This window comes from Prinia subflava, chromosome 3 (genome assembly GCF_021018805.1).
Source record: "Prinia subflava isolate CZ2003 ecotype Zambia chromosome 3, Cam_Psub_1.2, whole genome shotgun sequence".
NCBI lineage: Eukaryota > Metazoa > Chordata > Aves > Passeriformes > Cisticolidae > Prinia > Prinia subflava.
This window is the reverse complement of record NC_086249.1, coordinates 96,814,920-96,842,597: the sequence shown is the minus strand read 5'-3', so window position 1 is coordinate 96,842,597 and position 27,678 is coordinate 96,814,920. Positions and strand designations below refer to the sequence as shown.

Genomic DNA, 27,678 nt, shown 5'->3' with positions numbered 1-27,678 from the left:
CCACAAAATCATCCTAAGTTAAGGAACACACACAGAATCTTCTATTATGGTAATTTAAAAATGTATTTCTTTTATTCTTAAGAATTTCAAAATTCTTAATAGCAATTTTACCAGTCAGACTCCCCAGTCTCGGTGCATCTATGTAACACATAAATGGCACAGTGGACTCAAGCCAGGGGCATTGTGCACACTGTGGAAGGACAGCCACACCCAAGATAAAAACAGAAGCTCGTTTTACAGAATGCAGTTGTCCCACACAATAGCACTGGCACAGAAGGAGCAAATGACATCGTTCATTTAAATTTCTGCTACCACAGGGGAACTCTAGGTACTCAGAAACTACATCTGACCAGAGCACCACAATTAACAGCAAAGAAAAACACCCACGAGGGAATCAATTATATTTAAACATGTATCATCCAAAAGAGAAACACAGTTTTCATGTCATTTCAGGAAAAAAAATCACAAATTCCGTTTGAATTATTACTAAAGCTTTTGAACCCTAACAACAAAAATGCACGCTCATAAAAGGCACACACACTCATAAAAGGCATACACACCAAGATGTCTTTTCAGTTTCCTCACACTACAGATCCCATTCAAACACTGAGAAAACACTTATGCCCCAATCCCTTATATGTTATGACTGATTTAATTCATCAGTCTTTCAGCACCAACTTAACAGCTCTAGTGACAACAGCTATGCCTGGACTGCAGCTGCTAAGGAGCTTCTGCAAAGGAACACTTGAAATTTTCATAAGTTTTTAAGCATGCTTTTGAAGAATCTGTTCTTCAAAAAGACTAGTTCTTCCAAGTCACAGACTAATCTTTAAGCAGCAAATTTAATTACGGCAATTGCAAAATAAAAGCGAGCCAATGAAGAAGTGGAGACTGGCACCCTGGGGAAGCAGCTCTGTGGCTCTTCCCAGTGTCTGTCCTGTCCCCAAGTCAAGAAGACCATTTCCAAAGAGCAGCAGAGTTCTGTCCCTGCCTGCTGGAGTCACTCATAGACCTTCAGAGCACAAAGGCATACCTTGAAAATTGTCTGGTACAGAAAGAGATGTGACCACGGTGTTGTATGTCTGAAGTGGAGAAAAAGAGGGAAAGGGAAAAGGGAATAGTGGGGGATAATGTCTTATCCTTTCCTGGACACACATGCACACTTAAACGTAAATTAACAGGTTCCCCAAACTGTGTCAGCTGTGTCAGCTGACCCTTCTGAGGGTCTAACAATACACAGTTATTCAGATCTGCACTTCAGCAGAAGATTCCACCTTGGGATAAAGCAGTAACATTTTTGACTGTTCTTGGGAATATTTTCCATTTTCTCAGAGGTTTATTTTGACTTCTCAGCTTCACTATTGCTGTGTTCACTAGTAAGTTCCAAGATATCTTCATTTTGACCTCAACTTCTCAATCCATATCTCTGTTAAAACAAACAATTTTCTACTCCTACCTCAGTGACATGGCTGACACCAGTTTGGAATGAAAAAATAATAAGAGTATCTAGCAGAGTCAACACAGCTTTACAACAGCTTTGCTAACAGTTTTAGCAGAAGGAAAAGTACAAAGGATGATGCATAATTCAAAAAAGTTTTGATTAAATTTGGAATCTAGCAGATGAATTGTGCTCTAGAAATTGTTTTTAAGGCATAGAATTCACCTTAAGGTGAGGAAAGGCCAAGGATACATTCCTTAAATGTAATGAAACACAGAGAAGTGAGGCAGACTCACAAACCAATGGCACAGCACTTGTTAAAGAATATGCAGGCAGAATTAAAATTACCAGAGAAAGAATACCCTTCACTGTGAGCTCCAGTTCCTTAGGCCTCCACCTAAATAATCCTGTTTAGATGCTGAATTCTGCAATTCCTTGAACACAAACTACCACAGGGGTCAGCAGGATCTGACACAAAGTACAACCACAGACCTAGAGATGACTGCTCAGATCTCACCCCAAGGTAATTTCCTTCCATAAGGAAAATAGTATGAAAAAAATGGTACCTTCTTACTCTAGGCACACATTCGTGTTTTGTTTTTCATGTTAGTGTTAAATACTTGAAGTACTTTAGGACCAAAAAAATATAACTTCCTTTTTGACTAAAACTCTGACAAATGGGTGCATTCCATTCCCACACAGTGGGAGAGCAGTCCCCTTCAGGCATCACCAAATAAACTTGTTTGGTGCATTTCAGTGACAAAACCATGGTGTAACAGGGGAAAGAACGTAGTCTGACTTTCCAGATTTAAGACTCAGTTTACGGTGTTTACATTGGAAAATTATGCTTTTGATTTGTAAATGGAACTGAGTACAGGAACAATTCAGACAGAAAAACTATGGAAAGGCCATAGATGCTTTTCTGACTGCAATTCCTAGGCACAAACATGCATAAAATTGCTTTCTTCCAAAATAGGAAAATGGGTCTCTTGGATTGTTGCTTATAAAGAGAAAAGGGGAGCAGAAATAACTACATTTTTGTTCTGCTTAAAAATTAATGTAGCATGGAATTTAAATCCAAACCTGAGGCTTTTCAAAGATAGGAAGTAGTAACTGCCATAAGCATTAAATAAAAATAAAAATAATAAAAAAACTCACACAGAACCCAGGGGCATTTTCATCCATAAGTTATTACAGGACTGGATTTAACAATGAATTCCATTTGACTTCAAGATAACTGTCTGAGCTGCAAGTATTGAGGTCTACCTTTCAAATTCTTCATGGCATATATTGCATTTTTTAAAATACAGGAAAAAACCTGGTGATTTATTTCAGAATCCTGATACTCTGGTTCCCACACAGCTGTCTAAGAACAGCCCTGATTACTCAGTGCCAGCTCTCCTTGTTTCCAGCTGCTAAATCCCATTAGAAGCAGCTAAAAATGCATTAAGTGCTTTCCTAACATTGCATTTCCATATAATCAATTTTTGTAGTTGTCATATGGCTAAGAGACAGAAAAGCTGGATCAGCAATAAAATTAACTGCCCTCAGAGATGTGTTCAGCAAAGTCAGAACACACACAATCTTTGATTTCTGGGGTAATCAGGCACCTAATACCCATAAGGATTTTTTTCTTAAATTCTTGAGCACAGCCCTGGCTGTGCTATGATTAATTGTGAAGTTTCAAGACTGATTAATTTCCCACTCTCACAATCCTGCTCTCAAGCCTACAACTAGCTAAGGGTAGATGAAAAATTCTGACTGTCTGCAATTTCTGTTGGACACTCCTGCTTTGAAAAGTCAGAGTAAAAGTCAGGCAATTGCTGGATTATAGTCCTCCATTAGTCCATTGCAGAGAATTGCAGAGGAAAAGCATCATTTCCAAACAAAAACAAAACACTGGTTGCTTCTGAAGTGAAATGGAGCCATGGAGCCCACTTGTATGAAGTTACAGTGGTTTGCCAGGACACACTTGGAGCTTTAGAACAAGGAATTTACAGAGAGGCTGTGAAAAAGTGACTCAGATGTTTATTTGAAACATCTGGAACTAACAATGACAGGATGAACTAAGACAGTAGCTGGACAATACAAAAAATGCTGAAGAAGCCAGGGCCAGCTCGTGTAAGCCAGGGCACAGAGACTGTCATGTGCACATCAACAGCTGTAACAAGGGCTGTTTCTTATATTTTAAGTGAGACTTTGGGGAGCTATTCATTGGCACTAATAGCGTACACTTATACTTGGAAATTATGGAGTTTTGCTGAGGAATATGCACTTCAGCATCTCGATAATAGTTCCAATCAGAGGATAAGAATCAATCTCTTTTAGATGAAAGTATTGTTGCACCGAGATCCTTTTTACTTCCAGTTTTGCATCTTTCCTCTCCAGAAGTATTAGTCAGGCTTGGCGTGTTTCCGACACAGGGATTAGACTACAGGAAGTCCTTAATTAACTTCACACAACCTCTGACACAGGAGCGAGGCCTCTGCACACGGAAGATGACGTGGAGAGTCAGTAATGGCAATACAAGACACACGTCCCCTCTGCACTTCCAATTCTCTACCAGAGACAGAGGGTGGTTACTGAGCTCTGCTCTCATCGGTATCACTGCAATGCTCTTTCTGTGGCTCTCAAACTGTGGTAAGTAATAAAGAAAAAAAATCTACACAAGACAGGTGCTGTCTAAACAATGAAAAACACCTAAACACGGGCACACAAATCCTGAAAAACACAAATCGTGGTCTTTATGATTTGGGAAATGCTGCTTTAGATCAGTTTACTCTGGCATACAAGCCAAATGTAATCTCAAGGCCCAGTCTGTGGATGAAAAATCAGTGTACACCCACTAAACCATCTGCAAGGCTCTGCCTCAACAGGAAGATTTCAGCCTCCGTAGATGTCACTTAAAAGTTCACATTGGATCAATCCATGTTAATGATAACAGCCCAAAGTGTGTGCTGCAGGCAGAGGGACACAGAAATATTACTTGGACTGGCACGGGATGATGACACACTTGGGCAGGAGCACAGCACAGCGTTTTTCTGCTCACAGCTATGCCGTGCTGTGTAAGAACACGCACTGAACAGATCGTCAGGAGAGGGCACGGAGTCCCCTCACTGGAGACACTCCAGCACGGCCGGGACGCGCCCGAGCCGCGGACACTGCCATGGCCCTGCATGGGAGGAGAGGCTGGCCCAAGTGACCCACTGTGCTCCAGCCTGACACATTCTGGGATTCCGTGAACTGTGCCAATATTCACAAAATAACACCTTAGTTCCCTTCACTGCCCAACCGCGCTCAGGCTTCTCTAGAGGGGGGACCCCGAGACGAGAGTCCCCCACAGCCTCTGGCACGCAGCACTGTGTCCTGCCCCGGTCCCGGGAAGCTCCGTTTAAAGGCGCTCAGTGTCCCCGCAGTAACGGGGCGGGGAAGGGACAGGCGGGAACCCGCAGCCCGGAGCCCCTCACATCGCCTGGCCCCGCCCCCGGGCATGGCCCCGCCCCCGAGGCAATTGGCCCCGCCCCCAGCCCCGCCCCCGTCACGCCTTGCCCCCTCTCGTTGCCGCGCGCCTTCCCGCCTCCTCTTCCCCCCATCCGCGCCCGCCAAATCTCGCGAGAGCCGTGCGGTCCGGCGCGCGCGGGCCGCGCCATGTCGGATGCCGTTGGGCGCAGCCGGGGCCCCGCCCCGCCCGGCGGCCCCAGCGCCCCGCACTGAGCCCGGAAGCGCTTCCCGGCCGCGCTCTGCCCCGGGACCCTGTCCCTGCTCCCGCCCGCGCTCCCCGCGCCCGCGCCCACCGGGCTACGCGCCTCTCTCTCTCCCCTTCCTCACGAGGAGCGGGGGGGCCCCCGCAGCGGGGCCCGGGGCAGAGCCGGGGGGCGGGAATGCAGCCGCCGGAGCCGCAGCCGCAGCCGGAGCCGAGCCCCCAGCGCAGCACGGTGAGGGGGGGCGGTGGTCAGGGAGGGTGCGGGGGGTGAATCTGGGGGCGGGCAGGGCCGCCCCGCTGCCGAGGGTCAGTGAGGGAGGCTCGGGTGACACCCCCGGTCCCTCATCCCGCCGGGCTGTGGGTGTCCCCCCTCCCTTCGTGGCAGCGGGCTGTGGCCGTCCCGGGGGACACGGACGGGCTGCCCCGGGGAGAAGGGGGTGTCCTGCCCTGCGTGGGCCCGGGTGTGGTGACGGGAGGCGGCTCGTGTTGATCCTGGCTCCTGTTTTGCTGCCGCACTCCCACGCACCGAGCAGCGAAAACTTTGGTCTTTGTTTTTTGAGCCCTTTGCGGAGTGAGGCGGGCGGACTGCCCGGGGATCCCGTGCGGGTGTTCCCTCGGCGGAGGCTGTGGTGTCTGCTGGGCCACCGGTGCTGCTCTTGGTGCTTAAAAATAAATTAATTAATAAAAAGCAAATGGATTCACAGGTAAACGCTGCCACTGCTCCTTGGACGTGACTGCAGCGCGATGCTGCTGCTGCTGTGCCTTGACTCTAGAAATAGAAGGCCCCCAAAGGTAGCAAGGCCTTGGCTATGCTGTGTCCAGAATCTTGGCTTCAGGTCGGGTTTGAGATCTTATCGACTGCTTGTATTGGCTCTGAGGAAGATTAACTCCAGTTTCATTTTAGGGTTTTTGTTTTAATGTAAGTGGTTATGGTGGATGGATGCAGCTCTCATTTAGCCTGTTTAGTGTTACTGTAGGACTGTGCAGTCGCTGTGCTTTTCCCCTTGTTCAAACATAACTTGTAACATGATATTGGCCGTTGTTTCCCTGGCTTTGGCAAGGAGAAAACAAGGAGAGGAAAGACAATTGCTTAGATGGCATGGGAGTGAGTATCTGTAGTTCAGGGTTTGGTAGAGATTCCCTGTGTCCAATATAATGGAATGGCTCAGATACATCACACTTGGAAAGTGGTGGAAAAACTTAAAGTAAGACATTGTGTTCAGGTAAACATGAGCAAAACTGTCATGGAAGATCTCAGTGCTAACAGGTTTGAAGATGCTATTCTTCAATGCCAAATAAATATTGAGAGTGGTCAGGTCAGCCTGTTTAGCTGATGTGTCAATATGTGTTTGTTATTTTTAGTGCTGGTGTTTACTGTGACAGACTTGAGTAGTATTTCTTTATGGGCTTATGTTCTGTAGCAGGTCCACCTGATCACTAATGTTTCCAGAGGACTTAATGTAACAGAACTCTTAAAACTTACAGGTAAAGCTGGCATGGTCAAAGGCCAGTCACTGTTCTGGTAACTTTAATTTTGTTTTCTAGATCTGCAAGAAAAGCAGTACTTTCTTCTGCCCCTCCTTAAGTATATTTGCAGTTCACATATTTCATGTAAAAAGAAGAAATGTTAAATTCATTTCCTCTTTGTAGAGAGAGAGGAACAGTATTCTTAAAAATAAAGTATTTCACAACATTTGTTACAGCTTGTGCTTCGTCGTGCCTTTTGAATGGTGTCTGTTGACTGCAGCAATCTGAAGAGTGCTGTAACAACCTGTATGTATAGACTGTCTCAGTTTGTCCTTAAAATTACCAACATACCAAATTTTACATACATTAGTAAAGAATAATAAAATCAGCATTTAAGCCTGCCTTTAAACTTGCATCTTTTGGTTTAAACACAGGTAGCTGGATAAGTGTTATGTATTCTTATTATGAAGTTATAGTTTTATGATGTATTTTTTTCATCTTGGGTCATAACCTTTACGGATAATGATTGCAGGTAAATATAAAAAGGATATTGTGAGATCTGTGTCCATTTTTGTTTCCTGAATCTCACTGAAGTTCCTTTTCCTTTCCATGACTTTTCATCTTGAGGAAGACTAGATAAGTTGGGTAGAGATTGTAAAAACACATCTGACTTTCAGCCAGCTTTGGTGACATCTGTGCTGGTGTCTCTCTTGGGAGTTGCAGAGTAAAAGGTAATCCTAATGGAAAAAGACTCCTTTGAAGTCATCCAGGAGAATACATTGATGTGCTTCTTTGAGTTATCTGGCAGTAACTCTCCTCTGTCCCCTCTCAAGAATTAGGTAGGGCTTAAATGAAGTTTTTGGTTGTGCTGGTCTGTAGAGGCTTTCTCCTGACTTCAAACCTGTAAGGGTTCATTTTGTATGTGCTTGTGAACAGCATAAGTAGCCTCAAAGTACGACCTGCAAAAGTATTCTTGGTTAGTGCAAGAGTTACGTGGGTATGTACTGCAGTACCTAATAAATAGGAAACCTAAGATGTTTTATTGAATTATTTTTCAAAGCGCTCTGTCTTCAACTGGGATAGTTTTCAAATCCCTACTTTCACAGCTTCAGTGTTTTCAGCAAAACCACCAACACAAGCAAAAGCCTTTGATTTACTTTTTTGACACCAAAGGTATTTTTGTGATGATTGAGTCATTGAATAGGTGATCAAGTCTAGCAAATTTTGGGGAACGTCAAGTCTGTGGTGTGTGCTTAGTCATCCATCTCAACCATGCTGTGACACATTGTGCCCTGGGAGCATCTGTGATGCTGCTGTTCCCACTGCTGTGAGTGCAGTGGGTGCAGTACCTGTGTGCACACCTAGGTGTGAGTACAGTGTATCTAAAGGTGTCTGCAGTGGAAGTTACTTTTCTTACATGGTATGGTTAAAAGGCAGGGGACAAATGGGGTGTGAAACTGAGACGGTTCATACAAAGCCTGAAGCGTTATCATAAGCTTTTGGACTACTTTGGACTGCAAGGTATATTGTAGAAATATCTGTAATTTGTGGTTTTGCAATAGCTTTTCCTGTCCCTGTTACTTTCTTTATTCAAACAGAAAAATAAAGCCGAACTGAAAAATTTTGGGGCTGCCTAATGAAGTACACTGATGTTAAGGATTCACTTGCAAATCTCTGGCAAAGTCTTCTATTATTGTTTTGGGGTTCTTTTCCAAGTTGGAACTCTTTGTTTTCTATATACTATTTTTCTTTAAGCTTATTTCTGTATGGGCGTAGTAGACTAAAATACTGTCCAAAGAGCAATATTGACTGTCTTGTTTTTGTGAGAGATTGAGAACCCTTTTGCAGAAGTTGAATGTGTGGTGATGTCACGGTGCCAGTTCTCACTTGGGAAGCTCTCACCGTAAATGGAAAGATGAGTTTTGTACTTGTTTAGACTCGTGTGTGCAGATGTTGAAGGTGTTGGTTGAAAACACTGCTAGAATAGATTCCTGTAGTCTACCAAACCTTCAAGTGTCAGTCAAAGTTGTCCTTTGAAAGGTTTTCAAACTAGGGATGTGCTTGTAATACTTAAGCAAAATGCTCTCTCCAGCTCCAGACAAACTATCACAAAGTGAAGTGTAGGTGGTTCTGTGGTACTGAATATCCATGCTGGGTATCTCCTGTGTGAGGAGGGTGGCTGCTCAGCAACTTCTGTGCTGTGTCAGTGTTTGAGAGGTGACACTGTGGTATTGGTATCCAGGAGACTCATGTGCACAACTTCCAGAAAGAACATCACTGAGGTGTTTGCATTGACTTGAGAAGCTGAAATACATGTCACAAAATTCAGTATATAATAAGGTGAAACAATGCCACAGTATTGCTGTTACAGTTCAAGTTGTGCAGTGAGTTCTTATTGTTTGGCATTTTTCTTGTTCTTTTTTTCTTTCCGGAGATTAATTATACCAGATAAATCACAATGTCTGTCTCAGCCTAATGTCTCAGTGGAAGCAACATTTCAGTATTCTTACACCCCATTGATTACTGAGTTGAATGTTTCTCCCTTTTCAAGTGTTGTTTTAAAATAGCCAGCATAACACTACAGTATAAAAATGAAAAATGCCATCTCTGTTGAGGGTATATGCGTTATGTTTGTGTTTTTAAGAAGCATTAGTTCTTCAGTTCCTGGTGGGCTTTGTTTTATTAAGGGCCTGAATGCAAAGTATTTTAAAAGCACTGAATTACCAGATTTTGTCCTATTTTGGCTCTATTATAAGGAAAATTACTGCTCTTTTCAGAGAGTTGTTTAAAGCTTCGTAAGCAAATAGCAAAGTCACAAAGAGAGAGAGAGAGAGGTGATTCTGCTGTGCTGGTGTTGAGCAGCCTGGCTGTCACAGCTCAAATACAAATGTTTTCCTACCTGCATGTGGGCTTCCTGGTGGATCGTTAAGAGTGTTTTCTGGAAAACAGATTCTGTTCAATCAGTCTTGATCCAAACTCATAATAAAATACTTTCTTTCAAATGAAATTGCACATCCACTAAAGTGTACATAAATTTGAAAAGTGGGTCAATTTCTGTGAAATCATGGTTGATCTAGGGACAAATGGAGAGTTTTTATTAAAAAACGCCCTGTTACTATCAGTATTTGTCTTGGATGTCGTGGCAGGAAAAAAAACTTGTACTGTTTAATAATCTGCATTCAATATTGACTGTTTCTTACCAGATTTGATAAAAAGAACCCCAGCAGTGCTGGTATTTCAATCTTGTTGCAGCTTTAAGCTTAAGCATTTTTCCATTCCTTGGTTATGTTCTGAGGTGATCTGGCCTCAAGTCTCATGTGTTTGAACAACTCTTCCTGGTTTACAGTGTCACAGCTGCATTAGAGAATGGCTGGCAGAAAGGCTTGGTTTGTTCTGTGCATGTTTTTGTCATGTTGGCATAAATCCTCAAGTGTGATTCTTCATCTTCAGTTGGGAGTTTGTATACTTTGGTTTGACTCAAGATGTAGGCATTTTTTCCTAGCACTTGAAAGAGTTAGGGATTTGTTCTGTTCTTTCACACTGGGCACAAGATCAATAAGTTTATGAACAGGAGATGGTTGGTCTTTGTTGTCTTTTTTTTTTTTTTTTTTTTTTTTTTTTTTTTTTTTTTTTTTTTTTTTTTTTTTTTTTTTTACCTAGATATTGTGCAAGTTATGAAAGAAATATAGAACTTGGCTTTCCTGTGGATGTTCTTGAAGATCAGCTTGCAGAAATAGTAAGCCAGGTACTAGGCTATTGCAGAGCATTGCATTAAAGTATATCTGCCTTTTTTCCTTGAAATTCTTATGCTTATCTTGAAGGAATAGTAATTCTCACTATAATCCTACTAATGTTGGATCAGAAATATGTGTCTAGATAAGACAAAGTATTAATTCGGTTCAATTTCTCTGTTGCTTCACATTTGCTCAAAAAAATACAAATAAGCTAAATTTCTACTAGCAAGCATTGCATCAAATATCATCATCTTACTGCTGATTTGAATGTGTTCAAAACTTTTAAGTTATTTTCTGGATATTTTGCTGAAAAGTCACTTTATGTTCTTTCCTGTTAAAAATAAAGTTTTAGCTGCTGGGTGATCTGGACATTTGCAAATGTGACTTCAGTAATGCTGAGTAAATGTTTTAGCTGAATTTGGAACACTTACATGAAATTATATTTTCAAACTTTTGTCAGTGCTTTTGCACATTAGCATGGATTTTTTTCAGCTGATAAGTAAGTTTCAAGTGGACAGCAGAGGGGAACAGCTGCTTTAGTCTTTTGTCTATGCTTTGTGTCCTGCTGTTGGGGCAGCATCATGAAAATGTGGTTATAAAAGTTTGCATGCTGTCCCAGCTTCATGAGCATTAGTGTTTTGTACAGGTGTTTCACAACAAATCTCATTCCTGGACTGAATGCTTCATGCGTTGTGAGTAAGAACTTTTTGAGTAATTGCTCAGGAGAATGTTTAGAATGTTTGCAGTTTTGTACTTTCTCCTGCTGTTACACTGAAGCTGTTACTCTTCCATGTGTGCTGGTTTCAGTAGCAGGCAGTGACAGTGAGAATTTTCCCTGTTCACATCCAGCTTCCTTCTGTGTTGGTTTGAGTTCATTGGCACTTTCTGCAACAAACATTTTGTAATTACTGTTTTCTTGGAATATCCAGTTTAAGGGAAGAGAGGTCAGACAGAGAAGAGAGAGTTTGTACCACATCTGTTGCAGCTGAATTAAGTTCATAAAGGGCAGAATGTGGGTTCTCTTAAATGAAATCTGCCTCTTTGCTTTTGAAGCCCAGCCTCTAGATGCTGTAAATGCTTCTTTTGCTTTAAAGAAAGTTCCAAGTCAAGTAAATGTTCTACCTGCCAATCCTTTTCAAGATTTGGGAGTTGAGGTAAATGAGGCTGAAGGTAGCCTTAGGCCTACAAGAGACCAGAGTAAGATCAGCTATTTTGGTCTGTCTTTAGAAATTATGATCTACTGTATTAAAAAAAAGAGAAAAAGTCAAAAAATCATCTAAGTGTTGAAATAAAATTCCTTCATGTAGGAGTAAGGGGTCTGTAAGAGGGAGGTGGCTTCTGTGGAGGACAACTTGAAGTTTTCCAAAGAGAAGGAGGAATCCTCTCAGCAACTCTGTACAGCAGGTCTTGATGGTCTTAGTTCCATATGTTGGGTGACATCTTTCTATAGTAATGTGGACTCTGAGGCATCTTCAGTGATCTCTGTAGTTGTTACTCATGGAGGCACTAGTACCAACAACACAGACGTTTCTGGTGCTGTGATAAACAGTACTTCTATTTCTGGAGGAACACCCAGTCACTTGAAAGCTGCTTTTCCTTAACTGCAACATTTTTCTGTAAAAGTTGTAGCAAAAATTTATGACACTTCTCCTAAGAGCATATGTTATCCAAGATGTGATCAGGCCATGGAGGCTTGTGCTGTTTGGTTCTTATCTGTACCATTCAGTCCTTGGGTTTTGATTTCAGAAATCCCGGTGCAGTTTGTTCTCATGTCCATCTGTTATTGAGAGGTTCAAACACAGCAGTAGTGGACTGGTGTCTCCAGTCTGATGGAGGATTCCTGTCCTGGAAACACAGAGGAGATGAAAGAAGAGCTCCTGCTTCTCTTACCCTTTCAGAAATCCATATCTCCTGAGAGATTCTTTTCTTCTCACTCTCCTGGAGGTTGGATGAGGTGGAGAAAATTTCTTATTGCCAGTCCTGGGAAGCTGTGGTCACTGTAGTGTTGCAGTTTGTGGACTTGATGGCTTGGAGAAGTAGCTGAAGGGGGATTGATGTTGGGGAGCTGACAGGAAAGGATCAAAAGAAATTTGACTCTCTTCTGTGAATTGAGTTTTAGAAAGACCCCCACAAAACCAAGCAGTCCTTCTGTGCTTTCCCCCCCACCACTGAATCCTGTTAAAATCTATAGCATAGACCATTGGTTTGTCCAGCTTCCTATAAAAAGTGTAAAGAATGAGACTCTAAATGTCTCTTGTTTTTTGAAAGATAAGGCTTTTGTGAGCTCTAGAAGAAGAGGAAAATAAAATAAATAGGTTTAAGTGTTAGAATTTGTATGATTCAGGTGAGAAAAAAGTAGTTATGACATTGACATTTTGATATGTTTTGTTTTTGTGTTTTTATTATGTGCTAGAACACAGATTCCAGAAAGAGCAGATGTGTCTTATGGGAGTAGTTATGTCCTCGTGACATGAGCAAATTTCTGCTCTGGGGCTACTCTGAATAACTTCTCTTGAGCATAATCCTTGGATTACTCTGTCCACTGACAATTCATGAAATATTTGAGTTTAAGCTTTGCCAGTAGCCTTATTTAGTCAGCCTGGAAGTATGGACAATAGATATTTTGAATTAGTTCAAAATTGAAAGTGCTGCTTTCTGAACTTTTGAACGCTGTTGGTTGTAGTGCCATCAGTAAAAATGGTTGACTGACACATGCTTACATAAGCTGCATTCATTTTTTAAGTGAAAACTATTTATGCACAGTCTGTTTAGTCTGTTCAGAAAATGAACACTCTACATACTTAAGAGGAATGCATTTAGACTTGCTTAGGGCTTTCTTTTGTCTGCTTTTCTGAGTTTGGTTTTGGGTTTTTTTCACTATACTTGGCTTTATGGGGGCTGAGGGTGGTGTTTGCTTTCTTTTCCCAGCAAGTGTATGGTAGGTATACTTAAACTTGTAGGGCAAGTATAATGTGTATAATAGAATTTGTGGGTTATGTAAGCATGTTACATAATCATAAATAATTTTAATTTTTATTAAACTATAATACAAGTCAAGCGAGGAGAAAAACTTGATGTTTGGGGCTATTTGTTCAGTACTACTAATGATCCCATATTTTGTACTATGAGCATCTTAATTTGGTTACCTCATAGCATGTACAGCATGGCATAATGCCACTAGAAAACTATCCAGTAGACAAATACTCTACTAAAAAAATTGGGATTTTTTTTAATATTCAGAAAGTATTTTGGTGATGACTTGAATAATGCATTCTTGAAAAGCAAGTAAAATAGCTGTATTGCATTTCTAGCAAGCAATATTAATTTGGGTTCCTTTCATGGTTAATGATTTTACTAGCTGTGAAAAAAGACTGCTTAAACATTAAATGAGTTTACTAAAGTGCAAACCTCAAGGTTGAATTATAATAGGTTTTTATTACACATACAGTCAAGTACATCAAATTTGTGTTACTCAAAGATGAGTAATTTATATTACTGAGATTGTAAATCTTTCTGCAGAATAACTTTTCAGGAGGGATCTGTGAGGATTGTAAACTTGACTGTGAACTTTTGCTATCTGTTTTAATTCTTATATGATACTGGATTAAACTCATATCAGTTCTGTGCATCTCAAAATACTAACATTTTTCAATCACAGTACTGGTATTTCTTATAGTTTGCCCTGGTTTTTGGATTATTTTCTCTATTCTGTGATCTGTACTTGCTAATCCCTGAAATTCATAACTAACCTGGTTTGATGGCTTTGTTTTTTCCTGTGGTCAAGGCTAAAAACTTTTCTCAGTTCTTCCAAATAAAAAAGAAGATGAAGATTTAGGAAGGCAACTTTTCACAAAGTTGAGAACAATCAACGCTTCTCCAAGGTTTAGGTGTCTGGATTGCTTGAATATAAATCTGGATTTCAAGGAGATGCTGATTCCTCTGTCATGTAGTGTGGAAAATAAGACTTCTAGAAATGTTACATGTTTTACTTCAGTATCTAAATCACTGGGTAAAATGTGAGCCACCAGATAGATACATTGGTTGCAACCAGAGTTGTTGGTTGTGTAGTTCCTTGCAACTATGAGGTTCCTGTAACAGAAGAATTGCTAAATGGAAGTGAAGAGTTAAGCCTTGGACTGTGGCTTGGACTGCTTTCTTAAAGAGAAGTCTAATTTCTAAGGAGTTTTTGTGCCTTACCTGAAGGGAGAATCTGCTCTGAGGTCTTCATGGTCAGATCTCATCCTGACACTTTGATCTAACACTTCTTTCTCTCTCACCCTGGCTGCCTGCTTCTGTCTCAAAACTTTGTGTCTGTCTATGACACAAGATATTGTGGGGTTTTGAGAGGAATCAAAGAGCTGATCCAGTTTGGGTAATGTATTTAGTGTCTTAAATCAAAGTTTAGCTTTAGTGATGTCCATGCTGCCATTTGGTCTCTAGATTTGTGGTGGTGTTTTGGGAGGAGCAAGCATTGGAAAAAAAAGGAGAAGCAAATTCTTCCTTCAGAATTACTGTGTTTTTACATATGCATTTCAAGTGATTATGAAACAGTCAGATGATCCTTCCTTTGTGACAATTTCTCTTGTGGAAGCACCCAGAGTGTGTGCTATTGGAGAGCATTTTGTGATGATAGATACTTCCCTAGACAAAGATTCCCCACACCACCATCACCCCAACTTATTTCCTGAAGTTAAAGGATTTTTGTGCCTAATAACTCACTTCTTTAAAATTCTAAATGTTTTTTCAGAGTTCAACAGAAGTAGCAAAACCACCTCTCTTGCTGGGATTGCTATTTCTTTGGTGTTTTGAATTGTGACACTGTATGCTGGACCAAAAAAAAAGATGGATTTGGATGTTGAGTATTGCTTTTCCCTTGTAACTCTGTATTTTTGTGTCTCTGCATAGAGGGGAATTAGATTGCAGCCCTATGTTCCCAGTTAAAGTTCGTAGGAAGCATGGTATTTGAGTGTAGTATGTTCGTAGTTTTTGGTGTGGTTTTTTCCTTCTGTTAATTATTTTGCACTTTTGATGTTTCAGAATTTCTCTTTTGTTCTGGAAGTAACATTCAATAGCCTCTTACTCAGCAGTTCTAATATTCCAGAATTCACTGCTGAGTTGTCTTTCTACTGACTCCCAGACCAGTCCAGGATGTGTTTATTACATAGTCTTGGTTAGAGCTAAGTTTGTTTTATGTTATTAATTTAAAAACTGCTTTTAAAATGTAAAATACTTTTGGCAGATCCATTTGATTTAGGTAAAAGCAGTTGTATGAAAAAAAATTGTAAATTAGGAACACATACTTTTGATTTCTATTAATGAGATTTCCTTTAAATATTTATTTCTTATGTGAAAATAATAATTTGAATGTATAAAGTTGCCTTTTGTAATAAATTATGCAGATTGAGAATTTTTAATAGAATTTTATCATGGTTATATGATTCTTTCATGATGTCACTGAAAGTTTACTTAGTGAATAATAAGTAGAAAGTCAATACTACAGTGTTTGAACCTGTGCCTTAATTGTGCACCTGTTTGGGGTTTTTTATGTGTAGTTTCTGTTTATTCTGGATTTGATTCAGCTGAATTGAGCATGTATAACTGCAGAAGGAATGTCTTTACCCTTACACATACTTGGAAAAGTGTTGTTATAAAGGCAGTTTGTGATTAGGCTGTTTTGTCTATGGACTGTGTGCAGTTCATTAACTTTTCAAATACGTAGAAAGTTGCTCTTCTCATCAAAGTGAATGGGTTGGGTGTGTAAATCTGACAAATAATGAAAGTAATAGAGATTGTGTATATGAGGAAGTATGTACAGTGTTGAATGTGCATTGTCTTCTGCAAGTGTTTAAATTTGTGTGAAATTTGCTTTAAATCCATTTGAAAATTATACAAAATATGTAGCAAGATAATTGAATTAAGAATAACTCCATAGGTTAAACTTGCAGACAGTAATGGAGAATTAGTGGGTGATGAGTATCCAAAGTCTTGTGAATTCCCTGACTGGAGCTCACCAGTCTTGGCAGGAGGTAGCTAAAACAGAGACTCAGTAGGGTTGGATGAGGTGGTATTATAATGTAAATCTGGTAACTGGGGGTTCTTTTGATTGTGGGTCTGAGGTAAATATTGTTTTTTTAAAAAAAGATTTCATCATTTTTCAGCCAATAAAACTCCCAGACTTTAAATAGTACTGAGTTTGGTTCACCATAATGGAAAACTGGGGGTGTGAAATAGTCTTGAAAATAAGCATCAATTATTTTGGTATTCCCTGGGATTTTTTTTAAAACATTAATTACCTTTGTTTTTTTTAAAGCTGATACTGAATCAAAGAACAGGCTTCTCAGAGGTATCTAATTACCTAATTTGCATATTTCTCCAGCAGTTGGAAGGAACAGAGAATCTGCATATGATTTATAGTCAAACTTAACAGGTTTGTTATGGTATTGCTCAGCTCATGTGGCCATTCACATCCTGAACGCGTAGCATTGCTTTCCATCCTGTGGGGGAGGAATGACACAGAACAAAATAGAATAAGGCTTGTGCTTAAACAGCTCTGAAAATGTCAAAGGTTTTCATCTCCTTCCTTCTCCCCCATCTCCTGTAAAAGCAGCGAGAAGCCAAGGCTTACACTTGAGTCTGGGCTGTGTCAGTGCTTAGAGCTGAGTTTGTTTGCAGTCATGTTGTGAGAATTCTGAAGGAGTCATTGGGCTGTTTGGTGAAGCACAGGGTGTGACTACTTGTGCTGTGATTTTGGAATCAAGGCATCAGATTGCAATGTTATTTTAATATATTTTTGCTTTCAACCAGTTAGCGTTTTTTTTTTTTTATTCAGAAATGTACTAATTTCTCCCTTTGTGCTCGTTTGTCCAGGGCAGGCATTATGTGTCACCTGCTGGCCTCAGGGGAATACTCTGGTGGCAGTTGTGCTTGGCTGGCCAGCAGGGAGACAGCAAGTTATTATAAACTTTGATTTTTTCTGCTGTCTACCCTCCTGTTGTATATAAGACTGCATTGGATTTGTGAGAAGATATGACCTTGATTTTTTTCTTACGTTTTCCCTCTGTATTTTTTGTACATGATGTCCCTCTAAGACGCAAGGGAGTTAAACAAGAAGACTCGTTTGAAAAGGTTGAAGTTCTTAGTTACTAATTGAAGAGTTGGACATTGTTGCATTCTACAAACCATATGGGCACTCCCACTTCTTAACAGTAAAGAAACTGGGAGATTTATTAAAGAACTAAATACCACATCTCTTCCTTTGCTGCAGTATCTAAGCAAAGGAAACCAGAAAACCACTGTGACATATCAGGTGAAAGAAAGGCTTTTGTGTTTTTGTACTGCATCTGAGACACTCAAATTGTTGGGTGGGTGTCAGTTCTAATCTTCTGTTCTGATGGAGGTGAAGAGCCCTGAGCGCAGCACAGATACCAGAACAAGCTCAGTGTGGTGTAGAGAATGTTTCAGCAGTTCTTCAGCTATTGCTTTACTGAGTTCCCACAAAATAAATCCCACAAGAAGAGAGAGGTCTATTAAAACAAAGGAAGACATGGATTTTGGAGGCTGCACCTACCTTGAGCTGCTGGCCAGCATCTTTTTGTTTTTGAAAACTGAAATAATCCTAACCTCTTCAATAGTAGAATGAGTAACTATTTTAGGTTGAAGCTGCCTTTGAGCTCTAGTGGTTTTTTCTTCTTCTTCTAAAGCAGGATTATGAGGATAGCTTCCTAAAAGGGAAATGAAATCAGTGCAGTTTATCCTACCAACTGTAGTGCAGTACAGTAAGGCAGATCAGTGTGGAAATTATTTGGCTTTAAAGAGATGCTGATTGCTTAAAGTGTTTAACTTGCATGTGTAACTTACATTTGGAAGAATATTTGTCATGTAGAATAAAAATAAGGTACTGTAAAAATATCTTGGAATGATACCTTTGAAATTGTGAATAGGGACTTTTGGGTGAAATGCTTTGAAAAGTCAAATACTGCTTACTCCTGAAAGTTCCAGAAAGTGTGCCTCATTCATTTTGTCTCATATTCAGATTTATACCTTTTTTTTTGAGTATCTCTACCTGATGAAAGTGACATTTGCTTGTAACTTCAGCATCAGCCAGCCATGCAGTGGCAGCTGTGGAGAGACTGCCTGGTAGTCAAGGACCTCTCTCCCTCTACTTTGTAAACCACAAGGCTGATTCTGTAAAGCCACAGGGTTGTTCAACATGTTCTTGCTATAGCTTGCAGTCACAGGCTCTGGGAAAGAGCATCCAGCCCCATCATCACAAAATTGTCTTCTTATGCTCATCTAGATGTAAAAAGTTACACGTGCTTCAGCCAGGAATTGTGTTAATCTTATCACTTGAATTGGAAATGTTCTGGCTTGGTGGCAGACCAACAAAAATAAACAAATGTTATGACTGATGGTCTGAATACTGCCAGCCTGCCTTTGCAGGCAGTGTCGTTGAGTTGAGTAACTAAGGTGTCCAGACTGCACACACAGATTTGGTTAACCTACCAAAGTCATGACTTAAAGCCTTGGAGAGAGAACTAATGTGAGAGTTTTAGGGGGAGTTTGTGCTTTTATGTAACTATAGCTGACCTACAAGTGATTATAATTCATTATTCTTCCAATTGAATTCTAGAAAAATAAGAAAATTAGAATAAATGTTAGAAAAAAATCAGTTTAAAATTGTGCCCAGAGTGTACAGAAGAGCATGAAAGTTATCTCTAACCGAGTAGCTATTAGATTTTTAATTTGGGAGAAGCAATAAATACAAGAAATGAAAATATATTAACAAATGTACATACACACATAAATCTAGTCAAAAGGTGTCACTGCCCTTGGCAGTGGGTTTGGATTTAAATAATCCTTAAAATCCCTTCCAATCCAACCCATTCTGGACCCTAAGCAGAAATTAATTTTGTTCACTAAAAGGTTTAGTGTAGGTGGCTGCAATTTTCCTGCTGTTGTCTGTGGTTTCTCAGGTGTTAAACCCACCTGGTTTGGAGCTCTGTAGGAAAGGGATACACTAAAGCTTTCATCAATAAAGATGCTGGATACTCTTCAAGGCCTTTGAAGCTGTACAAGAATTTTGGCAGGAATGCATCAGTGCATTTTAGGATGAACAATTGTATTCACATTCACATTCTAGTCTTTCCATTATCTCTTTTGGCTTATCCCATTTCTGGCCCAAGATGATGGAAGAAGTGAATCTGAAATAATATTGAGACTTCCTTATAAAGATTTGCTATTCAAGCAATTCCATAGACAGGCCAGCTACAGCTTTATCTGAATGTTGATTATTTAAACATTACCTTACATACCAGTGCTTCTTCCTGCAACAGATGTAACTTATGGAAAGAGGAGAAATTCACAGCTGTTCTTTCACCAGACTTTTTTTTTTTTTTGGTATTACATTTTTTAATACATTTTTTAATAAAGAGTGCTGAAGTCAGTGTAGAAAGAAACATTTCAAAATGTCTGCATTGTGTAGTATCTAAGGCACATCTCCCCGGAAAGTCCATCTGGGGCTAAGATGAGATAAAATAATGTTAATAGAAGATGATTGTGGTCCCATGTTGCAGAAACAATAATCTAATTTTAAGGCATTCTTTCCTCTCTGCCACCAAAAGGAAGAAACAAAAACAAAAAACAAAACAAAACCAAACCAAAACAAAAACAACCCCCACGCACACAAAAAAACCAAACAAAACAACAACAAAACAACAACAAAACAAAAAAAAAAAAGTGAAAAGCATCATCTAGGGTGTATATGACATCTGTATATATACATATATAGTTCATACACATAGATGTCTGTGTGTATTTATGTTGTTGGCAGATATTTTTTTTATTTTAAGATGCCTCCTGCTTTGCCCAAGGATGTTGGGCACAGCAGTTCCCTGACTATGGCAAATGTTCGAGCACCTGTACAGGTACAGGTGTGATCATGGATAATCTCAATGTGTCAGTATGTTGTATTGCAATAAAAATAAATAACATTAATATTACATGGTTTGTAACCTCTTTGTGTGACTGTCTTGCAACACTCCTGTGAGCAGGTATTCATGCTGAGACTTGTCAGAAGATACCACAGAATCAGCAAGGTCCATGCTAGATTTCCTTATGTTAACAAATTCTTCTGGAATGATAGAAAAGACAGGCACGCTGCATAACTTGTTCATCGTATTTTATAGCAGTTAATTATGTCGAGGAAATTTTCATAGTCAGGCCGCCAAAGTTTAATTCAAAACTTTAAAATGGATGTTGATGCTTTCTGCTGTAGTGAGTATGGTTCATATTTTTCTGTACTGTTGTTCTGTACCAACTACTGTCTGCTCCTTGCTTTTTTCTCTTACCAATATTCTATTTTTGGTTCTTACTTTTTGTTCATGTTTATATGTGTTTGTCTGCTTCTCTCCTCAGTTTCATGTGTGAAGAGTCATATCCTCCCTCAATTTGTGTTTGTTGGGGATCCTGAAAGGTGGTTCTGTCATCCCCTCACTCCTTTCCAGTCTAGGGTTTTTTTCTAGTTTCAGATGGCCAGAGTGAGGAGAGGCTGGTGATCATCATGCCAGAGAGTGTTGAATTTTGTGCTTCCCAGTATCATTCTCTCCGTTCTCATCTGGCCATACTGGGTGTAGAAGTACAGGGAATAAAGTGTGCAGGCAGTCTGCAATTGATGTTGCCTTTCGCAGAGTTGTCACTTATATGGGCTGCTAATAAACTTACACGGGTCACTTGACTTGAAACTAGTGATAATTCCAGTCTCTTCTGTCTCTGCAGAAAAAGAAATGTTTCTGCTTTATGGTGTAAATATACTTTGTGATCATTTTCTCAAAGATGCAGAAAAATGTGAATGTTTAAGACAAGGTGTGTTACAGAAATTGTCTGCATCCTGTAAAGGTTTTCCATATATGCAGTTATCAACAAAGTAGAAAGCTCTGATTCAGAGCATTGAATATAGAGTATTTTCAAGGTTTGTCATAGAAAAACTCATCACAGGCTTAACAGAGAAACTGTACTGGTCTGTTTATTTTAAACTGTTGTTTGCATCACTACTATGGCAAGCCATCACAAAAGTCCAATGGGTATTCCAGAAGCAGGAAACCTGATATTTAAACAGTTGATTTAGAACTTTTGTCCTCTTCTTTCTGCCTCGATAATTCCTTCATTCTAATACTTCAAGTTTTAATTCGAAGAGGTGAAAATTTCTTTGGTAGCATAAGCATTTAGATTTTATTTTTCAAATTTTATATTATTATAACTCGTCCTATTGCTGATTCACAGCATGATTGACTAAGTGTATTTAAATTTTGTAGTTATTGCACAGCTTCTGCTCACTCTGAGAGGATTTTTTGTAAAGTTGTTTTCTGAGCCACCCAAGTAAAAAACGGGTTAAAAATTCAAATAGTGTAGCCCTGAATGTCTGAAGTGCAGTGGTGTGCCTTTTTTAGAAGTATCTGCAGGCTCAGACAATCAGCATGGTTTTGTTGCTTTTACTCTGCAAATGGAGCCTCTTTCAGATTTATTGATAGCAATTTGTTTATTTAGAAAAGTCATTTTTAATAGGGAGAAGCCCAAGTCAGAGTGAAAAGGTAAAGAAAAGTGAGGAACACATTTAGGCTGGTTTTGTGACTAGCCTTTGAAATGTCTAACAGCTGATATATGAGTATAGATAACACTGAAATTTTACAAGTTAAATGTGAGTAACCCAAATTTGGTGGGTTGGTTGGGTTTTTTTGTGGCTTTGTGTGTGGTTTTGTTGGTTGGTTGGTTGGGGTTTTGTTTGTTTGTTTGTTTTTGGTTTTTTAATTATGACTTCTGTCTTAAGACTTTTTGCAACATCTGGCTTTAGTGAATTCTTAGTGATCTGAACTACTGCAAAAGTACTTGCAGTGTTTTATTTTGTAGAAGTGTCTTGTGGACAGACCCATCTTTTGACTGTTGTAAATATATCTTAGGAACAAAGCCTGTTCCAAATGTTTTACAGATGAATTCAGTAGGTAGCAATGAATTTGTCAGTAGGAGTTAATGCTGGGAATCACCTTGTGTAGGAGCTATCAAACCTCTCAGACTGGAACAATATTGAATTCCTGTTGTGCTGGTCAGGATTGAGACTGGTGCTCTGCAGATAACTCACTGTCCTCCAGTGTTTGGAGATGCTGCTTCTTTGAGAAGTGTTAATCTCAAACTTCTGAGAAGGAAGCTCACTTTCTCAGATTGATTGTGTATGAAACAATAGTCCAGTACTTCTGTACTTTGTTAGCTCAGTTTCTCTCTTGTATAAATCTCAGCTTCTAGAAGTTGCTAAACTTAGAAATATGAATAGCAGGCTATACTTTAAAATGAAGGAAAAGCTGAAGTTTATGATCCATGGATTTACACTAGACCTTTTTCAGTGCTTTATAGTATATACTCAGTTCCACATTTTCTTGTATCCTTTCTGGCTTATTTTGATTCCCAGAATAGGATATCAGTACCGAAAACTTCTTACATCATCATAAAACTGTTTTTATCAGGGCCAACACAGAAGCTGATGAATTAGGAAATCTGATAGTGTACTGTATCCTACAGGATTTTTCCCAGCCACAGCCTAATTTCACAAATGTTCAGTCAGAAATCGTAGATCATATGTCCTCGTAAGACAGGCAGTTCATTGTTCTCATAGCTTTGGGTGCAGTCATGATACTTGTGGTAACCTCAGCATTATCTGTGACCTGTACAAACTCACGTGCATTTGCAGCCTGTAGCTGTACTGCGTGTTCTGCAGAGCCCTTCTGGAAGCTGGTGTTTGTGGCATATTAGCATCATTCCTGAACTCTCCCACTGCCTTGGAAACTTTCTCTTTTGTAACTTTGCTCTGTAGTGAGAGCTGCTTCTACTTGCTCACTGGAGTGAGAGGACCATCAGTTCCTTCCAAGTATTTACTGCTATGTGATGTGGCCTCTCAGTGTACAAGAGACTTAGAGAGATTAAGAGACTTCTTACCAACATCTGTCATGACAGGATACGGGGCAGTGATTTTAAATGGAAAGACAGTAGACTTAGATTGGACATAATTGAGAAATTTCTGATGAGGGTAATGGGACACTGGAACAGTCTGCTTAGACAAGTGATGCCCCATCCTTAGCAGTGTTCCGAGTCACGCTGGACAGGGCTTTGAGCAACCTGGTCTAGTGCCCCTCAGCAGGGCTTTGGAATTTGGGTGGCCTTTGATGGTCTTATCCCCACCAGACCATGTTGTGACCTACTTAGTAGAGGAGTTACTGCCCAGGAACCTCTTAGCTACTTGCTAAAAGGAATATCATTGTTCCGGTTAAATGATCTCATTATCAACCAGTTTTTACTGTTTCCTGTGTGTAATGTAGGTATTAAAAGTAAATTTTACTTTGTGGAGATTTGACCTGTATATGGGATAGGGATGCGTTTCATCCCTTTTGCTTCCAAAGCAAAATAAATAATGTCTCTATATAAATATTTCATTTGAAAAGACAGGATTTAGATCCCTCATTGCAAGGACATTGAGGTGTTCTAACATGTCCAGAGAAGGGCAGTGGAGGTGGTGAAGGGTCTGGAACACAATTCTCCTAAGGAGCAGCTGTGTGGGAGCCAGGTGTAGCCTGGAGGGAAGGAGGCCTCAGGGGTGACCCCACTGCTTACTTCACCTGCCTGTAAAGGAGGTTGTAGCCAGGTGGGAGTCTGGCTCTTCTCCAAGATAAGTAGAGCTTGAACTGGCCTCAAGTTGTACCAGGGGAGGTTCATGTTGGATATCACGGAAAATTTCTTTGCTGAAAGAGTGGTTAAATGTGGGAACAGGCTACCCAGGGAAAGGTGGAGTCACCATCCCTGGAAGTGTTCAGAAAATGAGTAGACTTGGTGATATGGTTTAGCAGGCATGGTGGTCTTCAGTCAGAGGTTGCACTTGATGGTCCTGGAAGTCCTTTCCAACCTTAATGATTCTGTGATAGATGGAAGAGAGAAAACAGTAAACGAGTAACATTAAACACTAGTTCATTTCAATGTTGATGGCCCCTAGGGATGCAGAGTGTAATTAAAGGGAGAAAAGCAAAGCAAATACTAAAGCACACAAAACAACACAGAACACATGCCTAAGAGAGAATAGTGATTAATAATGATTTTTTAAATTTTTGTAACAACCTGTGCAGTTAATATGCTCGCACACAGTTTACAGATTAAACATTTTTATGTTTGAGTCATGTTTCTAGGCTCTGTCACTGTTCTATCAAAAATGGGTTTCCTGTGTCCAGGTTTCTGTTACTTCAGAATTATATATTGCTTTTATGTGATAAAGACACACCACACTGTATCACAATATTAATCATTTAGAGTCTGTGGAAAGAGTGGATCAAACTGATCACTGCTTAAGTTTAAGCTGCTGGGAAAATAAAAAAAGTGAATGAATGATTTTGTTGCTCTACACTCCTTTTTCATCCATCTGAGATGATAGTATTCTAATCATGCTGACTTTTAATGATTTACATTCCATTTCAGTACTCTGAGCTGTTGTAGCCCATCACATGACACATCTGGATAACTGTTGTATGGATAAATGAGCAGGGATATGGAATTGTCAGGAGAGCTTGTGTAACTTTACCATAAGAGATCAATTGATCAACAGTGATAGCTTGTCAGCTTTATTTTTAGTTTCATTCTCCTGTATACCTCTCTTTTATGCTTCACATTGCCTTCCAGCCATCCAGGTTTATGAATCTGTTGATGTTTTAGACAGATGAATGACTGTTCATCAGAAGACAGCTTGCCAGACCATGAAGCTCTGGTGTTACTGACATAGCCAGTCATTCAGAGCAGTGGCAGCAGCATGCTGAGCTCAGTTTTACATGGTGACTGCTTTAATTTTGCTTTGTTGAACTTTAAGGTTGTCTTAACTGGCAAAATGTCTTTTAAGTTCTGTTGTGTCTTTCCTACCATGTGAAGCAATACAGTTCCAAAGCTTTGGGATGTATCACCCTGTAAATAAAGAAAAGTTCTGTTAACAAATGGGCATTCTGATTTCTGAGTTGGGAAAGTTGTGCCTAGCTATATATAATCCTGAAAATTATTTCAGCTGGACAGTTGCAGGAAAAATAATCCTTGGGTTTTCTCATATATCATGTTTATACAGTGAGTGTGTGACTGAAGATGATTATAAGGAAAGATTGCTCTTGGCACTGTTAAAACACTTCAGTTTCTTGTATTTCTGAGGTTTTACAGTCTTCCAGCTAGCAAGTCTTTGTGAAGGTGTCACATTACCATAAAATCATTTGCCTGTCTTTGCTACAAGAGTAATCCAACATTTTAGCTGGATTGATGCAGTTGATATTTGCAGGATGAGTTAATTGTTTTTGCTTATTTAATGGTTAAATAAATGCAAACTTAGTGTACAGATCTGTTGTCTTGGTTTTCAGTATTGGAATTAATAGATTGTGATGATTTTTAATTACAGCCAATGTAATTTTCTACTGCAGGTAGGCACCTTTGAATTTAAAGTAACAGTGGTTCTAGAGGCTGCTGAAGGATTAGAGGTGGGATTACATGATTGCATCTGCAGCCAGGTCATATGCTGGGCATGTTTACAAGGCTGTAACTGATGCCTATTAAATAATAGGTATGTGTGGGATGGGATATTACAAACCATGTTTTTGCATAGTTAATCCTTTGTGTGAAACAACTCAGTTTGACTTTTTATCTTCAAATGTCATGGTTCTATACATATCTATTCTTGATTTACAGAAATGTAACTCTTCAACAGCTTTTCTACTGTGTGTTTGCAGTCACTGTAGGAAGTACTACTATAATTATACACCTTAACATCTATTTGAATACTGAAATACAGAAGTGGAATTGGGATGTGATGATGCAGTAATGGCTGAAATCATATTTATTTGTTAAAACAACAGTACGAGCTAAAACCCCAAAGATACTGAGTCTCATAAAGTGCTTTCTAAATATGTTGCCTGAGCTAGTTAGTCTCTTCTCATGTGTTACTGTTGGCAAGCAGTATGTGGACAGTATCTTGGCCTTTGGAAACATTTAACCAATGCGTCAGTGGAGATACAGGGAGCGTAATCATCCTGGTGATAAAGAGCTGCTGCCTGTAATCAGTTGGCCTGGCATAGTTTTCAGAAAGAGTTTTTGTAAAGGATAGTGTTAGTATTCCTTGCACGGTGAGCAAGTGATGGGGAGTTTGGGGTGTGGTTTCAGATCTGACCTGGTATCTGGTGGTAGCTTCGGGGCTCAGTGCCACAGCATGGTCTCTGTCTAACTCCAGTATTGATAGTACTTGGTAAAATCCCCATCCTGATTTGGTGCTGTTTATACAAGAACAGCTTTTGCTTTTGTAACAAATCTGCTTCAGGTGAGAGTGTCTTATGGTCACAGCTTTAACAGATCAGGTGACTGACGTGTGCTGAAAAGAGGGAGATGGTGTGGTGTTCTCGATCCTGTAACCCTTTCCCCTTTTTACCTTTTTATCTTCCTTTATGCAATGGTGTGATGTTCGGTGAGGATACATTGTGCAGAAAAAGCTTGTTAAACTAGTAAGAAGTGTTTGGTTTGGTTTTTAAATTGTTTTAACTGGCCAAGTTAGTACAGTTGAGCTGACTGAGGGTGGGAAGAAAGGTGGAGAAAGCTGTTCTGTTTTATGTGAGTTGTAACTACTGAGGAGGCTGTGAGGATGGTGAAGGGCCTGGAGGAGCAGCTGGGGGCACTGGGGGGGCTTAGCCTGGAGGACACCAAGGGGAGACCTCACTGCAGTTACAACTTGCACATGAGGGGAGGAGGAGGGGCAGGCACTGATCCCCTCTCTGTGACCAGTGACAGGACCCGAGGGAATGGCCTGGGGTGAGTCAGGGGAAGTTTAGGTTGGATATCAGGAAAAGGTTCTTCACCCTGAGGAAGGCTGGGTCCTCTGGAGCAGGCTCCCCAGAGAAGTGGTCACAGCACCAAGCCTGCCAGAGTTCAAGGAGTGTTTGGACAACCCTCTCAGGTGTGGTGTGATTCTTGGGGCTGTCCTGTGCAGGGTAAGGAGCTGGACTTTGATATTCCTTGTGGGTCGCTTCTGACTCCAGTATATTTATGATTCTGTAAGATGATAGTTTATTATTATGTTCTGCCTCTTGATTATTTCCTCTTTCACTTCAATGCCCAACGATTGTTGTAAAACTCTTAACAATTAAATTTAAATTATTAAGGCCTAAAAAACTGTCTTCCAGGTAGCCTGTTTTCTGGAAATTCACTCAGGAGTTACTTAATTGTTCCATACATAGTAATTGTATAAGTGCACATCAGTATGTAATTTATACATTTTCCGATAGTATTTATTGACA

The 27,678-nt window shown here is 39.9% G+C and overlaps 1 protein-coding gene across 3 annotated transcripts in view; it reads left to right on the top strand.

Moving 5' to 3' along the window:
- The first annotated feature begins 5,049 nt into the window (after positions 1–5,049).
- TAB3 (TGF-beta activated kinase 1 (MAP3K7) binding protein 3) overlaps positions 5,050–27,678 on the top strand; it is a 44,270-nt gene continuing 21,641 nt past the window's right edge. For 2 of the 3 annotated variants that reach the window (XM_063392993.1, XM_063392992.1), the window contains exon 1: positions 5,053–5,373. The gene's annotated coding sequence lies outside the window, so the exon portion shown is untranslated. Of the gene's footprint in view, positions 5,374–27,678 lie in introns of all 3 variants that reach the window. The other variant, XR_010079750.1, reaches the window with a different exon arrangement.